Source organism: Neofelis nebulosa, chromosome 9 (genome assembly GCF_028018385.1).
Source record: "Neofelis nebulosa isolate mNeoNeb1 chromosome 9, mNeoNeb1.pri, whole genome shotgun sequence".
In the NCBI taxonomy this organism is placed as follows: domain Eukaryota; kingdom Metazoa; phylum Chordata; class Mammalia; order Carnivora; family Felidae; genus Neofelis; species Neofelis nebulosa.
The window spans coordinates 99,300,101-99,321,791 of record NC_080790.1 but is presented as its reverse complement, the minus strand read 5'-3'; the positions used below and the strand labels follow the sequence as shown (position 1 = coordinate 99,321,791).

General features: G+C 42.5%; 1 long non-coding RNA gene across 1 annotated transcript; it reads right to left on the bottom strand.

Annotated features, from left to right (window-relative positions):
* Positions 1-7,745: 7,745 nt before the first annotated feature.
* On the bottom strand, positions 7,746-20,040 carry LOC131485388 (uncharacterized). The gene is made up of 4 exons (XR_009248801.1): positions 19,947-20,040; positions 19,353-19,492; positions 9,990-10,086; positions 7,746-7,975 (listed from the first exon to the last, which is right to left on the bottom strand). It is a non-coding gene; the product is annotated as an uncharacterized LOC131485388 (long non-coding RNA).
* Positions 20,041-21,691: the final 1,651 nt, after the last annotated feature.

Below are 21,691 nucleotides of genomic sequence, written 5' to 3'. Positions count from 1 at the left end.
AAATTTTTTTAAAGTAAGCCTAATTACTGACAAACAGCATGTGCCTAATGCACTGTTGTCCACGTGTTGTTGTCACCTGAGGTGCCACGATCCCATGGTGTCAGTTAAATGCAGAACCATTGCTTAAATGACTCAAGAGCTTGGAGGTGGGACTCACTTTGTTTAAATCTTTTTTTTTTTTTATGCTTATTTATTTTTGAGAGGCAGAGAGAGAGCACAAGTGGGGGAGGGGCAGAGAGAGAAGGAGCCACAGAATCTGAAGCAGGCTCCAGGCTCTGAGCTGACAGCACAAAGCCTGATGCGGGGCTCAAACTCACAAACCCCGAGATCACGACCTGAGCTGAAGTCGGACGCTTAACCTACTGAGCCAACCAGGCGCCCCAGGACCCACATTGTTTAAAAGCTGAGGGAAAGGACAGGTTCCCGAATGGATGTCTTCTGCATCTCTCCTTAATGGTGATCGAAGGAAGCGTTTGTTAATTCTGTCCATAATCGTCCCCAGAAAATTATCTCTGGTTGGTTTAACCACATGGACAGTTGGGCAAACTCTGCTTTCCATGCATGGTTGCAGGAAACTTCTAAAGCTAGTGTGGCCAACAGTCACTTTGGACATATAAAATGTAAAACAAAGTTCAGCAAATGCATGAATAGAAGGTCCAGTTTTGGAAGGTGAATTTCTTTCACAAATAGCCAAGTGCAGAGTGTATGTTTCAATGAGATGGCTTGTTTCATAGGGTGTTAAAGGAAAGCAGGTGGAGATTGAGTAATTTATCAAACCAAATATTTTGGTTTTAATGATTGCTCCCCTGCTCTTCTCCCTGACAATAACTGGCATGGTGGTGACAATAAAACCTTACTGGGCGCCTGGGTGGCTCAGTCCGTTAAGCATCCCACTCTAGATTTCGGCTCAGGTCATGATCTCACAATTGTGAGACTGAGCCCCACGTCATGCTCTGTGCTGACAGCGTGGAGCCTGCTGGGGATTCTCTCTTTCTCTACCTCTCCCCTGATCATGCTCTCTCTCTCTCTCTCTCTCTCTTAAAGTAAATAAATAAATAAATAAATAAATAAACAATTAAAAAAACCTTACCATCTGTAAGATCTAAGAGAATGAGATTTTTTTTTTTAAACATTTATTTTATCGCCAAAGGGTACTCACCCAGCCTGGCGCTTAGGTAATGTCACTAAACTGAACAGCACCTAGGAGACAGCCACCCAGTACGCGTAACTGGATCACAAGAATGAAGCGGACGTGTGGAACCTGCACACCCTGCTGGTGAGAATGAAAATGGCGCAGCCATTGGAAGGGTCCGTAGTCCTTCAAAAGGTTTAACATAGAGTTACCATATGACCAGCAATTCTACTTCTAGGCAGAGTCCCAAGAAAAACGAAAACATACATCCATGCCAAAAAAAAAAAAAGAAATTACACATGAATGTTCACTGCATCATTATTCATAGTAGCCCCAAAATAAAAACGGCCCAAATGTCCCTGAACTGATGCTTACATAAACAAAATATGGTATGTCCACACAAGAGAATATCACTCAACAATAAAAAGGAATTAACGACATGCTACAGCATGGATAAGCCTTGAAAGCATTATGAAGACAAACAGAAAATACCACATAGTGTATGATTCTATATATGTGAAAAGTCCAAAATAAGCAAATCCGTAGAAATGGAAAGGAGATTAGTGGATGCATAGGGCTGGGGGAGAGGGGGAGGGGAAGTGCCTGCTAATGGGTAATGAGTTTCTTTTTGAGGTGATGAAAACGTTCTAAACTTAGATTGTGATGATGGCTGCCCAAGTCTGGGAGCATACCAAACCGCTGAACTGTACACTTTAAGTGGGTGAATTTGGTGGTATGTGAATTATACCTCAATAAAGATTTTTAAAATGAAAGAATTAAGTAGACAATTTGGCTGAAGCTACGCAGGAAAAGATTATTCTAAAAGTAGCGGCAGGAAGAATCACAGATGGGATATTCCGGGCCAGTAAACTCCAGAGCAGAGGTTCCCAACCAAGGGTGACTTTGCCCCCCCAGAAGACATTTGGCAAATATCTGGAGACAGTTGTGGTTGTAACAACAGTGAGAAATGCTCCCAATAAGTGGCCTCCCAATAAGTGGAGGCCAAGCATGCAGCTAAATATCCTGCATCATCCAGCCCCAAATGTCAATAGTGCTGAAGCTGAGAAACTCTGGTTGAAAAGAGTTGGGTGAATAGTCGTGTCTATTTCACAGGGTTGTTTCTTGCACCCCCAACCCCCCCCCCTCCCAAAGAGTCTGGGTTAAGTAGGGGTAAGAAGTTGCCATCCACCAGTATCATTTATACTGAGAATTTCAGTCTTAAATAGTCTATATAGTCTGATTCTTAGAGTTGCTTACCACCCAGGATGTTGCTGGGTGGAAATTCACTGACATTTGATCAATTTCCAAGAGCTGGTAGTTTGGAAATAAATAAAACCTAGTCTATCATTAATTTGTTTCTCAGGCATGTCCCGTGTTTAGTGTATCTTTCAAAAACTCTCAGGGCTCAAAAAAAAAAAGTTATTTGTCATTTATTTCTAAAGACTGGAAAGTAAATTTATCTTCATTTATAAACAATCAGAATTCATTATTTGTGTGTTATTTCTGAATCTAATTTCAAAGGATCATAAAATATTCACAAAGTGGAGGAGAGGATTTTTATTCATTATCTAGCCTAGAAATAAAGTTTGTAGATTTATTTGATGGAAAATCTATCCAGAAGCCAATATAAACACATGGCAGCTAGCAGGCTTCTTCTAGGATTTCCAGAGATTCTTTATAATCAGCCACATTTAGAGACAAGACAAGCCGCGAATCAATCAAGCAAATTAGAGGCAGGGAATTGGGAAAAAGGATATGTTACTGCAAGATGGGGCACAGAACAGGCACGTGCAGATAATTCTCCTGGAACCTGGGCGCATTAACTGGGGCTCAGTTTGCCTGTAATATGTAAATAAGTTGCCAGGGGGTCAGGAGGTTTGGTTCGTTCACTTCTGAGGCTTTAGGAGCTCATTTTCTTTATGCATAAAATAAAATGGTTGGAGTAAATTAGCGATTCCCTGAATTTTTGGAGCTTATTAAATAAGTCTGGATTCCCAGGCTGAATTTCTAAGAAGTCTGAGTCCCTAGGTCTGGAATCAAGCCCAGGCACCCAAGCTTCAAGTCATGGATGATTCTCATGTGCATCCTGGTTTGGGAATAACTGGGCATAGTTATCATGTTGATCCTGGGTGCTTTGCCTACACAGAGATCCAGGGCTTCGTATGATGTGGCATTAATTGCCCCTCTGCCCTCTTTGTCCATGTTAATCATGAAGTAAAAAAAGAAGAAAGAAAGAAAGAAAGAAAGAAAGAAAGAAAGAAAGAAAGAAAGAAAGAAAGAAAGAAAGCTGCCAGAGAAGATGAGAGCCTGGCAAGAAGGGTGCTAAGGGGCGGGAGGATTTGAGAGTGCTGGACGGTGTTGCTATGGCAACCCCATCCTCTCCCAGCGTGTGTTCTGAAAGCCTGCCTGCGCGCTGTGCTGGTGGGCTCCACCTCTGATGGAGTGCCGTTAGCTCCTGTCGTCAACTTGGAGATGAGGACTGGTAGAGAGGACAAGATAATTAGGTAAAAGTCACATCTGAATATTAATAAGCAGCAGCATTTCTCAGTCATCTTAGGTGTCTGGGTGTTTGGTTCAGGTGAATTGCAGGTAAAACCAAATGGAGCACTGGTCTCCATTTCTGTTTTGTTTGGTTGTTTTCAGAGATCTCCCTGAGTTTGTGACTTTTAGGCTTCTTCCCGCTCCAAGCCCCCACCCTGCGAAGTTCATTGTATCTTTATTTGGAGGAACAACAAAACTGTCACAAGTTTCGACTGATTTGAGGGAAGTAGGATACTTAACCTCCTAGTCAGCCCCAGGAGGATGAACTTGGCTTTCACCCTAAGTCAGTTCTGCGTTTCCTTTCTCTCCATGCTGCTCGTAAGATGGTGTGAGTGATAAGGAGGGAGGAGATCAGCTGTGCAATACCAAGTATGGGCAATGAATGTCCGTGGGAGAGCCTGACCGACTCAGAGTTTGTTTTCTTGCTGATGGCTAAACAGTCTGAGCTGACAGCCTGGAGGTTGTCTGAAATGTGACTGTAGTCACAACTTTCCTACTAGCCCATGAAATCTAGTATTTGGGGGGGTCCTGCTGTATGCTGCCCTCACCATTTCCATGAATTATTTGTCTGGTCCTCAGGGCAACCCTATAACATAGTTTCTATTATCCCACTTCACAGAGGGTAAAACTAACATTTGGAGGGTTTCTATCACTTGTCTGAGATCTCACTGCTAGGGAAGTGGTCGAACAGATCCAGACATCTGCCTATCAAAGCCTGTGCTCTTAACCAGCGCTGTCTCTTACTTAGCTACATGACATTTCTTATGTCTGCATGGAAAGATGTTTTAATAGGTGTCACTTGAAATAAGTTTGGGGAATGCCAAGTGATGTAAATTAAACAAAAAAAAATGTCTACAAGACTTCATAAAGCCTATTTATTATGCTACCATGTGATGACAGAACATTAACCCATTTCCCACATTCACTTCACCTTGGAGCATACATTTCCCTCACTTTGCAAGACTTGTTGAATAAAACCCACTTTAGGTAATACGGCATTTGACGATTTTTAACAGCCCTACTAGAATTAAAGAAAAGTTCTTTCTCTCCCTCACCTGCTAATTCTTGCTATGTGTTTAACCTGCAAACTTTCTCTGTCCTGTCCCCTCACCTTTTTATCTTTTGTCAATTCTATTTAGGTATAATTTATCTTTAATAAGTTGCACACATTAAGTGTGTACTTTGGATGAATTTTGTCAGACACGTACACCCGTGAAAGTACCACTACATCAAGATACCAAGCACTGCCGTGGTTTCCTGGTATCCCTTGGCAATCCGTCTCTCCTGACACCCCATATCCAGGCAGCCACTTGTCCTTCCAGTTGTAAAGTGAGGGGTGCCTGGGTGGCTCAGGCAGTTAGGCGTCCAACTTCGGCTCAGGTCATGATCTCCAGGTTCGTCGGGCTCTGTGCTGGCAGCTCTGAGCCTGGAACCTGCTTCGGATTCTGTGTCTCCCTCTCTCTCTGCCCTTCCCCTGCTCATTCCCTCCCCCTCTCTCTCAAAAATAAACATTTTAAAAGTTTTTTAAAATTTTAAAGTGAATATTCCGACTTCTGACCAAATTGAAGATTCTTCCTGGGAACGGTGAAACGCCACATGGCTTCTCAGTCATTTCAGCATCTGGATAAGGAGCTTTCTTTATCGAATTAACTTCCAAGCCTTTTTCCTTTTAGTTTCACTAATACAAACTGGTATGCCACCCAGACATTGCATTAGGCCTGTTCATGAAGTTGGCATGGGTGCCCCCATTCTGCCCATCTCCATGACAGAAAATGCCCTAACCATCAGAAGAGAAATAAAAGGCGTTCATGTGTATTTGAGGGAAGTGGGGAATGGTCCTTGTCACTAGAAACAGTGACGCCAGGGCTCCTGGGTGGCTCAGTCAGTTAAGCGCCGGGCTCTTGGTTTCGGCTCAGGTCATGATCTCACAGTTCGTGGGTTTGAGCTCAACATTGGGCTCTGTGCTGACAGTGAGAGCCTGCTTGGGATTCTGTCTCTCTCTCCCTTTCTCTCTGCCCTCCCCTGCTCACTCTCTCTCTCTCAAAATAAATTAATAAACTTAAAAAAAAAGAAATAAGCAATAGGAGGTAAGTCCCATAGTTCTTCAGGAAGATGCTTAGCATCTCACAAACATTTACATGGAGGGTATTCATTGTGTGCTTTCTTTCTTCATAGAGAAATAAGAAGCTGACGGTCTGTATTATTTTGATGAGCTGTGTGGCCTGGAGAATATTCCTTAATTAATCCAAGAATTACCTATGAAGCTTCTATTGTGGGATCAGCACTTTGCTAGATCCTAGGGAGACAGAGATTAATAAAACATAGCATGAGCTATCAAAGAGTTAAGAATCAAATGTCTTCATATCGTTAATCCTCATTTCAGCATTTAGTTCCTAGCTTTGTAGTGAAGAGTGAACAAATAGGAGGCTTCACAATCAAGTTGTCTTTTGTAACAACGTTAAATGTTTAGAGATTGTTTATAACAATATCGCTTAAATTTCTCCTCTAGGAAGTTTAAAAAAAACCCCAACTGATCCCATAGAAAATGGCAGAGTTAAAACACGTCTTCTTTTGAGGTTGTGCAGTAATTTCAACTATTTCCACAGCTTTCGGCATGAATTAGCTTAATTCATCCCCCAGGTAACCTGGTCAAGTGGGTAATGCGGATGTTACAATTCCCACCTGGTAGATGTTTTAGAAAGGTCCCTGAAAGGATGGAGGGAATGATACTTTTGTAGGTGGGTTCAAGGATGGCACTTCATGGGACTAGAGTACTCGGAGATGGCTGTGGTTGCCACAAGACAGTGATAAATGATACAGTTTGCTCAGGATCACATAACAGGTTATTGCTAGAGGAAGGCAGGCATTCGCCATTGGAAATGAAGCAAAACACTGACGTGAGTTGGCTGCCTTGGGGTGGGATGGAATGTGGGCATCCAAGGACAGTGTGTGAGGCTCCGGGGGTTGGAGTGGTGGTGGTTGAACCAATGTGAGAGAGGGTGATTCCACATCCACAGGGCAGTGAATCTGATGTGGAGCTGACCTAGGATGGCTGGTCGTGCCCCTCCCACCTTCTCCTCAGAGCCTTTAGAGAGTTCCTGGAGAGAGAGCTGGACATCCTTGTGTCCCATTTGGCTCTCAGGCTGGAGAGAAGTCATGCTCAGCCACCCTTAAGCATTCGACTTATAGGCAGAGCAATGCCAACCAGAGCCCTTGATCAGAGTCAAGAGGAATTCCGAGGGGATGAATGTGCCATGAGCTATCAAAGGCACTGAGGAAAGTTCATCCCCAGAGTTCGAGTCCTACACAACTCTACTTAACCATCTTCATTTAATGATTCCTAGTGTATTTATGCACTCACAGTTTGAGTGCATTCTTTCCTTGAGCATCATCATTTTTAAATTCCCAGATAGACATCGCAAATATAACTGCAATCCTACTAGAATGTATCCATTTGCCCAATGTTGCTTCATATTAACAACCGATGAAAAAAAATTTTTGCAATAAGTTTTGTTTTCCATACAGTGTTCTTGAAAAGATGCAGATACCTGTATATATTCCAAATGCAAACTCTGTGGAAATTTCAAAATACACATTTTACCTGGGGGGTTCTCAGATTTAAGCTCTATATCCCTCCTTACGGTCTCTTTCACCTTCAACATTATATTTCCATCGTTTTCATTCTTTGTTCTACCTCTACACTTGAAAAAAAATCTTAAGCTGTTAGCTATCGTATGGTTACTGCTCCTAATCCATTATCGTTAACAGGAGGGATGTTGGTCTAAACTCAGAAACCATGGCAGTAAATGACTTCAAAGGAAGCCAACCAGTGAGCTGTTAGAATATCTTCTCCCATCAGAAGAATATATAGCATGTTTCTAATCAAATTACTTTAACGTTTATCAAGTTGTTCCCTTCACAACCGTTCCTGGTATTTCCCCACAAATGATGCTGAGCTGACTAGCATTGAATTTGTTACTCCAGTTTATGTTCTGGCTTTAAATAATGCTATTTAAAAATTTCCAGACCTTGAGTATTTAATCTGCTACGAGATACTTTTCATTATTTGGAATCAGGGTCCCGAAGACTGTGTTTTATTTACCAACCATGGCAACCTAGTCCAGCAGAGCGCTTGAGACAGAACTGGAGCCCAATTAGTGCTTACTTTCCTTCTGTTGTCTCCTTGATTGATTGTTACAGAGGTCAATTTGCTACATGTCTGTTAGATTCGCCCTTGGCTTTCAAAATATCTCCTCGATTTTCCTCCACTCCTGTAATTCCAATAGTCATGTTTTAGTTCCCCTGTAGTAGAAAGAAAGGACTTGTATGAAAGGAGGGCAGAGACCACAATTACCTTTACATGCAGTATCTCATTTTATCCTCCTGGTGGCACTTGGAGACAAGTCCCTTCATCCTCTTTTTACAGACGAGGAAACCACACACAGCTGGGGGAACTGGTCTTTTCTGACTCAACTAGGAAGTGGTAGAATCAGAATTACTCTCCCCAGTTTTCTTCTTCCTCTTCCTCTCCTCCTCCTCTCCCCCTCCTCCTCCTTCTCTTCCCCCTCTTCTTCCCCCCTCCCTCCTTCACTTCTCCCTCCCCTTGCCCTTCTTCTTTTTCTTCCTCTCCTTCTCCTCCCCAATTTCTTTAAACCCAGCAGACTTCTCTCCTGAGCTCTACACCTGGTACATTGTTTACTGTATGTCCCACCTCGACCCCAGCATCTTTAGGCCCTCTCCTCTTCCTCTGTACCTTCCACTTCTGCCCAACAGCCCCCTTGCCTTATCTGCCAGTTACTGGACCTCCTCTCCACTTGGTCATGTATGTGACTGAATGGTGCGTCACTCCCCAGGAGGGACCGTTAGGATCACGAGACGCAGGGTGAGCAAGAAACGGGGCACCACCAGGCAGGGGGACGTCCGTCCTTCTGGTCGCCTGAGAGGCGTACACACCCCAGCACAGTAGGTAAAGTCACAGTCTAGGTAAAAAAAAAAAAAAAAAAAAAATTAATTTTGTAATGATTTAAGTCTTACAGAGAAGTTGCAAGAATGCATCCATGGATCCAACTGGGTAAGGGAAAAAGTTGAAGGAAGGGAAGGAGAACAAAGACCATCTTTCATGAATTCATGGTTTCACCAAGGACTTCCTTTCTCATCATCCTCTTCCGTTAGTGGAGAAGGAACACTATACTTGCAGGGGCACACAACCCTGGCCTTAAGGAAATTCCAAGCTAAATAAAGAAACAAGTCTGCTACACACGGGAAATGAAAATACGATTCAAGATTCAAATGGTCATTGAAGACAATAATTTGAGAATGACCACAAGACCATGTGTGATAATTGTCTGTTGAATGGACCATTCATGCTGTGTGGAGGTGGTCAGGGAAAGAGGTCTGGAGGGCAAAACTGAGCCAGGTCATGGAGGATGGCAAGACCCAGATTGACAAAGAAGGGTGTCAGGGGCGTGCCAGTCAAGGGACATGGCAGGAGGGAAGCATGTGGGGCCCACGTGAACGTGGCAGGTTCAAAGGTAGGAGTTGGTTTCTAAAGAGCTTCTGGGTCTCACCATGATGATGAGTTCTTTAGAAGAATACACTTGAAGGCCATTGAGGTTGTGAGGACAATATTCTGTGTCATTCTTTTCTTTTCATTACTACATTCCAGATTGTTTAGAACATTGCTTTTGCATCACAGAGGATGGATAAATTTAGAACCTATGATTTAAGTGCTGACCAAAAGCCATGGTTCTAGAGGAATGTACCTCTATTATCTCCATAATAATGATTATTGTTCCTCCAATTATCTATATTTTCAGCTTTGCCTCTGCTCTTTTTTTTTTTTTTTTAGCAATTACTGAGTCGTATACACCAAAATCAAGTTCTTCTGTCCTTTTGTAATAAATTCAGCTGCAGCCTGAATATTCTGCCTGAATATTCTGACTGTAACTCTGACCTGACTTCATTTTCAAGACTGTCAAAAGTAATTAGGGACAGAGAGATTTTCCCGCTCAGCATCTGGAAGTGCAAAGATACCAAGAAGGAGCCTCAAGTGTCATTAACATCACCTTTCCGCCTGCTTTTTATATCACCCTGGAAAATAGTCAATTTCACAGCCAGCAAGGCTTATTATGGGAACTGTCCTTCTCTCCCAAGAGCTTCAGATTTTCCCCTCTCTGAAGAAACAGGAAATGGGTTCCCCCCTTTGGAAGATAAAATGGATTTTTTTTTTTTGTCACATTGACCTACCCTTGATGGTCGTGTGACATTGGGAAACTTGCATAATCTTCCCTGCCTCAGTTTCCTCATTAGAGATTACCTCTAGAGATTTTGTGAAGATTCCATGGAATAATGTGGAAGGCAACTTGCACAGTAATCAGCATATGGAAGTGCTCAATAGCATTAGCTGTTAGGATCTGTAGATAAAGCAGTGGAAAACTTTGAACTCATATATTTTCAAATACAATAAATTTCTCTTTTAATGGGATGTATAGAAATCTTATTTTGAAAAGACTTTGCTTCTCCCAGAAAAAAAAAATGACCAAGAAAAGCAGTGTTTTGGGAGGGATGGAGGTGAGACACAGAGTGTTGGAAAAGTGAAGCGGGGTATGTGTCACTCTCAGGACCTTTCATTCAGTAATAACTAAAGTCACAGTCTAGGTAAAAAAAAAAAATTAATTTTGTAATGATTTAAGTCTTACAGAGAAGTTGCAAGAATGCATCCATGGATCCAACTGGGTAAGGGAAAAAGTTGAAGGAAGGGAAGGAGAACAAAGACCATCTTTCATGAATTCACGGTTTCACCAAGGACTTCCTTTCTCATCATCCTCTTCCGTTAGTGGAGAAGGAACACTATACTTGCAGGACGCTGGAGGCTCATGGAACCCAGCAATGCATGCTTAGTTAAGCATTGCCTCTCAGCTGTGAGATTATCCAGCTTCTCATGATTTAAGGGGGACTTTGCATTAAGCACAACTTGTTGTTGTTAGAGAAGACTTAATAACAAAGCTATTCGTCACTCACTGTAAAGCCTATCTAGCTGGGCTAAGTCTAAGGCTGCCTCGATCAACTGTGATATTTTTTGTCATTCCATTTTTAGAAGAAAGAACCCAATGACGAGAAGAAAGCTGAAATTATTCTGACCGGCACTGGGTTTTGGGGACTCCTCATTTGAGAGATGTGATGTTTGGTGGACCTATGTGATTAAACACAAAGGATATATCTGGTTATTCATATAACCCTATATAAAATAACCTGTTAAAATGGAACCATGCAGTGTATAAAAGAGCTTCTCAGTTTTAGGAGGAAGAACCAGTGGGAGAGACACAGAGCAGTGGAAAAAGTGGTTGTTATGGTGACATTGGCCACGACTGGCAGATGCCAGTCATCAGGATGTGCTGATGGTCACCAGGGTTACAAAAAAGGCTCAGGATGAAGAAATCCCAGCATCCAAGAGGGTTCTGGGGGAACAATTGTCCTGATGAAGGTACGCATGCACATGGACTGATTCATTGGCCCTCATATTTTTCCTGCTCCGTAATTTTACTTTATTCCTGTACCAAGGGATCCTTGAAAACTAAAGGTACAGTCCCAGTTTGGGAGCCTTTTTTCTTACCTAGAACACTTTGAAAACATTATCCAACAGAGGAGTCCTGTCTTCCTTTTGGGATGATCTGAAGCCAGTTAGGAGATCTTCGTTTCTGTACTGGATTAAATACCACCATCGCCCCCCAAATGGGGTGAGATAATCACGCATACACTATCACTTTTTGTGACCCCCAAATCTTCTTCAACCTGCCTAGGGAATTGGAAGGAGCCTAGGCCCTTTTGACAGAAACAAAAATAAGCCCACCTTTATAAGAAGTACAGTAGGGTCAATGAGGGTGCACACACACACACACACACACACACACACACACAGTTTAATCTTTTAATTTTGATTTCTCTATATGTGCATTTAGAAACCAAAATTGTCATCAGAGACCTACTAAATCAGAAACTCCACGGGGGAATCCAGCAATCTGTATTTTAAGGAGGATTCTAGGGCATTCTAATGCACACTAATGTTGGGTAATCACTATGTTAAACAAAGTTTAAATGATAGGAGTCAGTCCCCAAACAGATTTTCTTTTAGTAACCCAGAAAATTAAAGTCATGTTAGGAGGGCACCTGGGTGGCTCAGTTGGTTAAATGTCCGACTCAATTTTAGCTCAGATCATGATCTCATGGTTCATGCGTTTGAGCCCCGCATCAGGCTCCACGCTAACAGTGCAGAACCTGCTTGGGATTCTCTCTCTCTCTGCTTCTCTCTCTGCTTCTCCTGCACACTCTCTCTCTCAAATAAATAAACTTAAAAAAAAAGTCGTGTTGGCATTATAGGTAACAGTTGTGCCTTGGAGAATTAAGACTCAAAATGTTTATTTTCACATAGAAATACGAATCCTTTTCATTTAAGTGACTTTCAGGAAAAAAAAAGAAGTTACAACCTGAGAAGTCTACATCAATCCTTTTTAAAAGTCCTTCATGGAATTTTTTTAAATGTTTTTATTTATTTGAGAGAAAGAGAGAGAGACTGAGAACAAGCAAGCGAGGGAGGGACAGAGAGAGAGGGAGACACAGAGTCTGAAGCAAGCTCCAGGCTCCGAGCTGTCAGCACAGAACCTGACGCGGGGCTCAAACCCACAAACTGCAAGATCATGACCTGAGCCGAAGTCGGATACTCAACCAACTGAGCCACCCAGGCACCCCTCCTCCATGGAATTTTTAAGTCTTCCTAATCTGAACTGAGATTTCAAGTCTTGCACAAAGTAGAGCTATGGGTTCCTGTGCACTTGCAAGCCTTTCTGTGAATCCAGGGATAGTGTGTCCCTGATGTGTAGCAGATTTGGTTTGTTCCATTAGCATAGCAGAGCAAAGAAGCTTTATAATGCTGCAGGCTTTAAGGGGGTCAAAGAAAGAAGAAATTATGCTCATATTCAGAGGTGAAAGGTCCACTCTTTTAAAAGCTAGTACTGGAGTGTTTCTTACTTGGGAAATTACCCAAAGCAACTTTGCTTTGAGTAGCTAAGATTCTGGGGGGGTGGGGGGTGGGGGGGGGTGGGAAGGGTCTCAATGAGGCAGGACTACAAAATATCACCAAAGAGGATGTGAGACCAGAGAAGGAATTTATGGTACACGTGAGAGGGAGTACTGAAGACACAGAAAGAGAAAAGGGTCGGAGAGAGAGGAGACACTAACATGGGGTTATGTTGAAGGTTGCCTTGAGGAAAGGGGTAGTGGAGAGTACTCTGTGGTTAGGTGGCCGGATGAAATTTGAAGATGCCTGATGTTACATTGACAACTCCATTGAAATGCTCCTTCTCTGCCCCTACCCTACCCATAAGCATTTTTTATGTGGATATTTTGTGTTTTGTATGTGGAAAACAAAGCCAAAGGGCTAGTTGGATGTCTAGGTTTATGCAGTAAGGAAATAGGAGTCAGGAGACAGAAGTCACTGTGAGAACAAGGGTGCCATGAATATGTCCAGAACTCTTGGGCAAGATTATAACTTCCATGGAGTGTTGAAGGGAGTTTGGGCTCTAGAACAAAGAGACCTCAGCGGGTGGCAGGTTTGCATTTTGTTGGTTCATATCCATCATTCCAGGAAATAATTCCACAGTGCCGTATGCAGGGACAATTTGTGAATATCATCTTCCTCAGGTTGCTGGAATACGGTGCAAAAGCTAATGAAAAGGATAGTCTTCTCTCCAGACCAGCGATGTCTAATAGAACTTTCTGCAATGATGGAAATGTTCTTTATCTGCGCTGTCCAATTCAACAATAATCACGTGTAGCTACTGCACACTTGAGATGTAGCCAGTGAGGGGAGCCTGGGTGGCTCAGTTGGTTGAGCTTCTGGCTCAGGTCATGATCTCGCCGGTTGGTGGGTTTGAGCCCTGCATCGCGCTCTGCACTAAAGTGCAGGAGCCTACTGGGATTCTCTTTCTCCCTCTCTCTCTGCCTCTCCCCTGCCCCAAAATAAACAAATAAATTAAAAAAAATGAAATGAGGCCAGTGAGACTAAGGGAGGGAATTTTTAATTTAATTAAAGACACTTAAATGTAAAGATTCCCATGCGGCCACCATGTTGGACAACACGGGTAGAGAAAGATCAGTACTTTGGTCTAAAAGCTGCCTCATCAACAGAGTGAGTGAAAGGAGTCAGGTGTGGACATGAGGGAGTGGTGGGTTCTCGGGAAGCAGAGACCTCAGGCGCCACCTAAGAGGCCATAACTGCCAGTTCCAACAATTTGCTGTGGAGAAATGTGGACCCAGGTTGACAGTCATTCCAACTATTTAAGAGAAGCTAGAACTGTGAATTTTATGTACTATCTCCCAATCTTTAAATGCTCACAACGCGTTCTAAATTATTACATGTCAGCCCCTGAGCCAAATAAGACACAATGAGAAAGTGGAGCACAGCACTTAGGATCCCAGGCTTCAGAGACCTTCTGGGTTCGATTCCTGAGTCTTCCACTTCCTCGCTGAGTGATTGTGGCCAAGTGGCTTAACCTCTCTGTGTAAACCCCTCAGTTGTAAAATGGGGAGACAATAATCTATATTCCTCAAGGTTGTGGTAAAGATGGAATTTATTCATATTTGTTAACAAATTTCTTTATTAATATTATATATTATATATTAATATTCATAAACCATTTAGAGGCACATGGCAGGTATAATATAGGTATTGGCTACCGTTACTGAACCTATGGGCTGGTTTTGATCCATGGGGCACTTTGTAACCTCTGATATAGGGGCTTTGGATTTTTTTAATTAATTAATTTGTTTTTTAAGAGAAAGAGAGCGTGCACATGTGTGTGAATGAGGGAGGGTCAGAGAGAGAGAGGGAGAGAGAATCCCAAGCAGGCTCCACCCTGTCAGTGCAGAGCCCGATGCAGGGCTTGATCTCACAAACTTTGAGATCATACCCTGAGCCAAAATCAAGACTCAGACACTGAGCCATTAAGATGTCCCTGGATTTTTTTTTACAGTTTATTTTATTTAGTTTGAGAGAGAGAATGTGCATAAGCGTAAGCAGGGGAGGGGCAGAGAGAGAGGGAGAGAGAGAATCCCAAGCAGGCTCCACGCTCAGCACAGAGCTCCAACCCACGAACCATGAGATCATGACCTGAGCCAACATCAAGAGTCTGATGCTTAACTGACTGAGCCACCCTAGGAGCTTTGGATTTTTATTCCGCAATGCCCTTGGTTATCCTGCAAATATAGTCCACCTGCCTCGTGTCCTGGCCAGGAGTGAAGAGGCTGGAAATCTGGTTAGGAATCACTCCGTAGCTAGATCTTGATCCCATTCATTGCTCAGACCTCCTGTGTCCTGACCCTGCTGACCATTTGCTCAGTATCAGAGTACAGACCCCAGTGTCTAGTTCTTCAGAACCTGAGTTTCTGCCCTCAGTTTCTTTTCTTTTTTTTTTTTTTTAATGTTCATTTATTTTGAGAGAGAGGGAGAGAGAGGGCACCTGTGTGTGCATGGGCGGGGGGAGGGGCAGAGAGAGAAAGGGAGAGAGAATCCCAAGCAGGCTCCACACTGTCAGCACAGGGCCCCACATGGGGCTTGATCCCAGAACCATGAGATCATGACCTGAGCTGAAATCAAGAGTCAGATGCCCAACCATCTGAGCCACCCAGGCGCCCCCTGCCCACAGTTTCTTCGTGACAAGTCCTCTACTCTGTGCCAGTTCACACACTCCCCCTGCTCCACCACGTTGCTTTCCCAGACTGGAACTTGACTTCCTGGATGGCTTGTCCAGGTCTCACGTCCCCTCTGTGCTTAGAGCCTTCTGTGTTGACCTATCCCAGTCCTCCTCTGTCTAAGCCATGACTAAAGCAACAGTTAAGTTGTTAAGGAGATAGGCTCACTCTCTGGGTTTCTTTAGCTCCATAGTTTAGAAGCTCTGGCCCCAGGTAAGATCATCAACTCCCCAGTGTTTTCAACACGATAGGGGCGACTCCTTTGCTGTCTACACACACGTACACACACACACGTTCCCTGCTATACAAACACCAAGGATAATGGGGCAGCCACAAAATGAGTTTAGTGAAGTCAAAGAATTATATATAGTATATTATCATATACTCATATGTATATGTATATATATATATCATAAATACCAAAAACATTCAGGAGTAAAAGCTACACAAGAAAAGCAGAGATAGAGGTCTGTAGCTTTAGTATCTAAAGAAGTAACAACTAAACTCGTGTACAGTAGCAAGGCCATGAACTGTAAGAAAAGAACTTTGTGAGTGTACTATTCCATCAACTGTTGGATGCCCAAGATTATGAGCAGCATTGGTGAAGATAAAAGCTAGAAGAGTGAGACCATGCATCATCACATCTATTTATATTTCATTTTGCAGGTTATAAAGCGGTGAACGCACCCCTCATCAAATCATAGTCCTCTATTTTCACATGGGTCTGTTCAGTCAGACTATTTGCTCTTTGAACACAAGTTTGATCTCCATGCCAAGCATGTAGTATAGGACATCTGCTTACTTGTTTTCTTCTATCTTCACAGTCACCCCAGGTAGGCAGGTTGGTGTTATAAAGGGTATTGATTGTGTGAGCACCAAGGGACCCTGAGGCTTGGAGCCTGTGTGGAAGGAAGCATGGTTTCTGATCCCATAGAACATGAGCTAGGATTGAGCACTGTTAAAACACAGATGCCAGATGTGTTCATCTGGAAGAGGATTTACCTTGGCTATTTATCCATCCATTTTGGTTGGTTTAGAGGATGTCGGGCAAGAGTTGCACAGCATGAAGAACAGGATGCTAGAACAAGGTAAATAAAATCAGTGTTCTGCCCTATTCTTCTGCAATGCTTCTGGCTGGCTCAGAAAATACACCGGCCTTGTATCCTGGCCAGGCCCCCCTCTCACCACCCGCTTGAGAAATGGAGAGTGGTGCCTGGGTGGCTCAGTGGGTTAAGCGTCTGACTTTGGCTCAGATCATGACCTCATGGTTCATGAGTTCAAGCCCTGCATCAGGCTCTCTGATGTCAGCACGGAGCCCAGATCGGATCCTCTGTCCCTCTCTCTCTGGCCCTTCCCTGCTCGCACCCTCTTTCTTTCTCTCTCAAAGACAAATAAACATTAAACATTTTTTTAAGTAAGGCAAATAAACGGAGAGATAAGACACCTTTATAAATCAGTTCGTAGCTCCAAACTGTGAGTGTAAATAAGTCATGCCAAATAAGTCAACAGTAAGCTTGACAGAAATTAGCAGTCCAGCTACGGTCATCCTCGACTTCGCTTCTCCTCCTGTCTTGAATTTCTTCAGACCCCCGTTGTTTTTCCGTGCATGTTTCTGTTGCTGGGGTCTCCACGCTGGTTATTGGGAGGCAGAGATATGAGAAGGCAGTGGGTCAGGGCTTTCCTAAGCAAAGGTACCCCGAGTCTGACGTGATAGAAAGCTGAAAAAATTTCAAAGTGCGGTTATTGTGCTGTTTACTAATTTTGTCATCAGATTTAAATTAGTGCATCTTCCAACTCATGGGGAATTTAAATTTGGCCATAGAAAGGGGAAAGTGCACAAGAGCGTTTTCTGATCTATCGTGGTAGATGAGGTGACATCTTAAAAAGCGGAGGGTAGGGTTATTTTATGGGGATACGATGAATGAATCATAATGCATATATACTGTCCAGTTCCTTCATTCCTTGGGCCTTCCATTTGCTTTTTGTCATTTATAACTTCGAGTTTTAATATCTAACCATGAAACTTAAGGGGCCCAAAACTAAAGTAGCAGATTTTTGAGCCAAATAAATCCACTGCCATTAGCACATAGCAAGTTGTATGCTGCTAATTGCTAATTACTCATGTGGCTAACATAACCCAACCAGAAAGAAGCAGGGGGGAAAAAAGGATAGCCAGAGAGGACTGGAAATATAAGCCTTGAGTAAGGCGAAGCTACTTCATCTAATTCCCTGGAAATAAATTAGCAGAGCTGCCTTGCCCACTCCTAATTTCTCTCCAGATGCCTGAGTAATCCCACACCCTGAAGACTAATGACAGACTGGAGAGGAGGGACGGAAGTTCTCCTCTCTGCCTTTCCTGGGCTCAGGTGTAAAGATGCACTAATTTCTGGACCCCCTCTGAGCATGGGGATGGAATCCTGACCAGGTTGTAAATAGGGAGTATCTTTTCTCTTGCTGTTTGGGGCTCCTCATTGGTAAATAAAATGACTCCATGTGTTTCACTAATTGTTTTTAATTTTTTTTTTCACATTTTTATTTTTGAGAGAGAGAAAGAGAGGGAGGGAGAGAGAGAGAACACGAGAAGGGGAGGGGCAGAGAGAGAGGGAGACACAGAATCCAAAGCAGGCTCCAGGTTCAGAGCTGTCAGCACAGAGCCTGACGTAGGGCTCGAACCCACCAACCGTGAGAGCATGACCTGAGCAGAAGTCAGACGCTTAACCCACTGAGCCACCCAGGCGCCCCTCACTAATTGTTTTCAGAAGAAATTTGTGTCCAAGGAAGAGGCCAACCCAAGGTGGCAAAAAGTGGGTTGCCTCCTGCCTTGCCATTCAGATGCTCCCGGGAACATTAGGCCTTGCAGAGAGTGTCCCTGATCTCCCAGTAAATGGGACAGACTTTCAGAGCTGTGCAGCACCCAAGAGAGCATCTGTTGCAACTCTCACAAACAAACCAAGGACCAGAGACGGGTGGTGATTTACCCCCGGCCACACAGCTAGTAGGGAGCAGAATAGGGAGTTCAGACTGAGTCTGGGACCAGTGCTCTTTCAAAAAACCCCTCTGCTTTCCTCTTCTCCCACCTGAAACCTGTTTCCGTTCCATGCTGTGAGGTCTCAGACATATTTTCGGTGTTTTAATGGGTGACAATTAGTTTATATGAAAAAATAATCTATGCCAGCATGTGAGTGAGGATGCATGTGTCTTTTATTTTGAAAACATTATTAGTTATTTTTCCTGATTTATTAGTATCATTTATTTGTCTAAATACTGAAGGGCATAAATAATATGGTCCCAGAGATACACCCACCTCTTACATAATAATAAATATAACATTAATCGAATTCTTACTATGTGCCAGGCACTGTTGTGAGCGCTTCACACTTATTTAATGAAGCTTAAGGCAACCTTATGAAGTGAAAAAAATCATCATTCCTGTTTTATAGATAAGAAAAATGAGGCACCAAGGGGTCATACAGCTGTTAATGATGGAGCAGAGATTTGATTCCAGAAAGTCTGGCTTTAAGGCTCACCACGGATTGATTGAATGTACAGAAAGTCTTACAGTGAAGATCAAAGCCTTGTGCCATGCTCTGTCTTATACAATTTTTTCCCAAAAGATTAGCAGGTATTTTTAGTCTCTTACCAGGAAAAAAAAAAAAAGTATGCTATACCAACATACTATATAAATAAATTTCTATATGCAGTATAGATAGATAGTTTTAAAAAGATACAGATATATCTCTGTCTCTATCTTTGTCATCTCTATCCCTATCTCTACCCCTCTCCTTATCCCTATTTCCCATCCCTACTCCCATCCCCATCCCCTATCTCCTATCCCTATTCTCTATCCCCTATTCCTATCCCCTATCCTCATCCGCTAACCCCTAGCCCTATCCCTAGCCCCTAGCCCCTAGCCCCTATCTCTATCTCTGTATACCTGGACTCGGAGTTTGAGCTTTTCCATCCGCACAGTCCCTCAGGGTCTCGAGTGGGAGTGGGTACGCGGGCCGCGTTCATTGCGTAGCAGAATCAGCCAGGGGCCCAGCAGGAATCAGTACGCACAGTCCAGGCATCTGCCTGAGCAACGATTAATGAAATGCGCGGGGCTGATGGACCGAGCCCTGGAGGGGGAAGCCCTCCCGGACCAGGAGCGGTAGAAGCCATCACCATCCCCGCGCCTGAAGGGACAAAGGGAGGGAACATGTTCTGGAGCCTCTTGAGAGCTATTTTCATGGAAGGGTCTCCAGACAGGAGCTGGCCCCATGAAGGGCTACAGCCGAATTGTGAAAAAGCCACAACGAGATAGGGAAACAAACACCCTTACTTCCTTCTCTGCTTCCACCCTCCAGTTTCCCGACGGTTCCCCTCGTCGGTTCAATCCAATTGGAGTCCAGAGGGCAAAGAAGCCCAGGACTGGAGGAGGAAGGAGAGAAGCAGAGAATGGGTGGGGAAAGGTTGACAAATGGAGAACTGGGAGATGATAGGGAGGGCCAGGAAATGCAAATGTTCTCTAAAAAGACATTCAACCAACCTCTGCGTGTGTGCGATCCCGTTGTCACCCCATTCTCAGCGGCACCAGATTCCTCCACGTTGAGTTGGAGATGCTCTGAGAGCCGAGAGCGTAGCCAACGTCCTGCTCTGTATAGATGGCAGTTCGGCTGCTCCTTTAAGGCCTCACCCCTCTCCATCTGCCTCCTTTCTGCCATAAATCGGTTGCCATTTTTCATCCAACCGTTATTTCTCTCATTCTCTTCAACCCCTGGGTTTAAAGTGGTTTATTCTTTAAATTATAAGAATTTAAATTATAAGAATTCTTAATATTCTTGATATTTATAGTCTTTAAATGATAAGAATTCCCCTCTGGAAGGAGAGGAATTAAATGCATGCGGTCCAACCATTTCGCTTAACTGAAAATTTTAATAGAGTCTTAAGTTTTTCAATATAGATCCTACATTATCTCTACATATTTTACTATTTAGGCTGATAATTTGAATTAGGTATTTTCTTCTATTTATTTTAAGCTGGCTATATTTTTTAAGATAAGGAAACCCTTAATTATTGTAATTAACTTAGTTCCCAGTCCTCTTATTGAATTCTCTTATTGTTTTCAATTGTATTTTGGCTGGAGTAGTCCAGTATTTTTTTTTTATATCAGGGTAAATAATATTTATGCTACCTATTTCTTTCCAACACATATAATATGCTTTTCTTGCTTAACTTCCTTGACTGGTACTTCCAGGATAATAGCAAATAGGTTTGTTTGTTTTTCTTAATTTTTTTTTTTTACATTTATTTATTTTTGAGAAACAGAATGAGACAAAGCGTGAGCGGGGGAGGGGAAGTGAGAGAGGGAGACAGAGAATCTGAAGCAGGCTCCAGGCTCTGAGCTGTCAGCACAGAGCCTGATGTGGGGCTTGAACCCATGAACTGTGAGATCGTGACCTGAGCCGAAGCTGGACACTCAACTGACTGAGCCACCCAGGTGCTCCTAGGTTTTGATAGTATCCTCATCTTGCTTTAAAATAGATGTGTATGTATTTCTTACCTTAAACAGAGCAATTTCTATTCTGTATGATTATTAATCCATTCATGACTCATATGTCATCTATTATTATACCAAGTTTTTCCTTTCAAATGAAAAATAAAAGTAGGGTTTTTGCAAGTGTCTTTTTGTTTGTTTGATGCAATAACCTTTTTTTATGTTATTTTATTTACATGATATTATATTAACAAATTGTGTATTATATTGGATTTACCAGTCTTGAGCTACTTCTGTATTTCTGAGATAAATATAATTTAATTACAGTACCTTATAATTTAAAATGTGCTGCCTTATAATTTAAAATGTGTTTAAAATTTAAATTTAAAAATTAAAAATTTAAAATGCAGTACCTTATAATTTAAAATGTGTTATATTTGCTAATATTTTATTGATTTTCATATTGGTAAACGCAATTGGAGTTTGTTATGTTATTTTCAATAGATTTGGATATCACATTAGACACGAAAACAATTTGAGCACTAAATCTTTTACTCTACCTTGGGAGAGTTAAAATAGGATAAGAATAATCTATTTTTTCATAGTTTGAAACTGTCTAAACTTGGTGCTTTTTAGAGATGTAATTCTTTGAAAACTTTCTTAATTTCTTCTGTAACTCTTTAAAGTTTCTATCCATTCTACAACTGATCTAGGCTTTCAATTTTATTTCAAAAGTTTTAAGAAATGTTTGGTTTTATAATTTTTTTCTGTATCAATCAGTACTCCCTTTCCATATT